This window comes from Propithecus coquereli, unplaced genomic scaffold (assembly GCF_000956105.1).
Source record: "Propithecus coquereli isolate 6110/MARCELLA unplaced genomic scaffold, Pcoq_1.0 Scaffold18, whole genome shotgun sequence".
In the NCBI taxonomy this organism is placed as follows: Eukaryota; Metazoa; Chordata; class Mammalia; order Primates; family Indriidae; genus Propithecus; species Propithecus coquereli.
Window position 1 is genome coordinate 5,310,343 of NW_012142745.1, and position 2,121 is coordinate 5,312,463.

Here is a 2,121-nt window from a genome sequence, read left to right on the forward strand (position 1 = left end):
TAAATAATTCAATCTTTATCACCTATCTTTTTACCAGTATTCTCAGTCATCTCTTATTTGGTTGATACAGGCTGAAGAGTGGAGAAAGATGGACAAGCATAGATAATGAAGCTAGAGGTGTAAAATGAATTTATCCAGCACAGTAATTGATACAGGGGTCTTGTGTTCTAAACCACAGAGGGAAGAAAGCGAAAGCAGAAAGGGGCTAAACCATGTGAAGGGATAACAAATGTCAGTTTATTAGCGGTTCTGAGAAGCAGCAAGATCTTTGGAGTAGTGGAGTGGGAAAGCTGAATGGAGAGATGACTATTATTAGAGAGGAAAGTAATTGGGATTTTTATCTTTTATAATTTCAGAGGGGAGGAAAGTTCTGAGTGATCACAGATCCAGGTCATAATCTATGGCCATGAGAATAAATAGCTGAAATGAAATTAAGGAGGAGGTCATCACTGACACAGATCCAGGGAAACAGCAGAAATTGGGGTGGGGAGAAAGGCCATTGAGAAGGTGGTTGAGACTGATTAAGAAATGGTTGGTGGCACGATCACCAAAGCAATAGGGTGTGTTTCACACGAACATGGGGAATAACTGTCTGGAAGCCATCTGGGGAAGAAGGAATTGGCTCTTAGTTCAGGCTGCTGTAACAAGTTACCACACACAAGGTGGCTTAAATAGCATTTATTTTCCATTGCTCTGGAGGCTGGGAAATCCAAGATCAAGATGCCAGCAGATCTAGTGTCTGGTTACGCTCCTTTTTCTGTTTGCAGATGGCCACCTTCTCGTATTCTTACATGGCATGCAGCAAAGAAAGGAAGCAAGCTCTATATGTCTCTTCTTATAAGTGCACTAATCTCATTTATGCAGTCTCCCTTCTTATAAATGCACTAATCCCATTCCACTTGTAGACTCAATAACTCCATGAAGGTGGAGCCCTCATGATTTAATTAAATCTTCGAAGCCCCTGCTTATAAAGCCATCACATTGGGGGTTAGAATATCAACATATGAATTTTGGGGTAACACCAACATTCAGTCCATTAAAAGCCTCCTCTCCCTACCATGGATGGTGAGAGGGCTGTTTCTCGGGAAAGAAGGCAGTTTGGGGAGTGGAGTCTTGTGGGGCAATGCCATGTTTCATTTAAGTACAGAAGGTGAGAAGAATGTATCACGAAGTACTTAACATTGTGCAACTTTGGTTTTTTTTGTTTTTTTTATGAGGTGTTCCAGGGCACACAGCTAAGGAGGAAAACAAAAGAAGAAAGTGGGGTTACGAAGCAAAAACAAAAAATCCCAATGGTAATACATGTTTCTATTGTCTTAACTCAGTTAAAATATATGTCCCCCAAAAATCACTCACTAAATGTAATAAATCCACAAGGAGAGAAAACTTTACAAATGTTTTTTGATATGTGTCTCTTGTCTGATTTTTTTAATAATACACAAATTACAAATAATTAACTTATTCATTTATTTATAACATTCATCATTCAGGAAGAGAATGGCAAAAGCAAAATGTTTTTGACACCATAGTTTACTCTTTGCTCTGCCAGTGATGTTGACAGTTAATATGTATTACATTAAATGTCAACAGCGTGTGGGAAAATTGGATCAGTATCACCACAGGGCAATCCAAGGCATAGCATTAAGGAATCTTCATATAGGAAGTGCCTAGCAGAGTATCCTGAATAAAAAGTAGGGAGTTGGTTTAAGGAAGGTGAAAATGTCATTGAAGCTTGTACAATGCACACAGCAGTAAGTAAGCAGGAAAGAAATATAAGACATTGCCCTTGTCTCCAATAATAGAGTTTTTGCCTCTTTTGGGCTTCCCAGGGTGAGGACACTCAGTGTATCTTTTAAGTTGTAATGCCAGTTAGTAAATAATTAAAAGAAAGAATAAATTGTGCCTTCAACAAGCACTGTAGTACGTCTGGGAAGGAAACAGGGCCGTATGGTCTAGAGAAACCATATAAGCACATAAATAGAAGAACATTTTTATCACTTTCTCACAAAGAGCTTAATGATTTTCAAGACCAAAAGAATCAAATTACATATGATTTGTGAAAATATAAATTGAAAACTTCATATAAAGTTTTAATGCTAAAAAAAATAAATAAAAAATAAA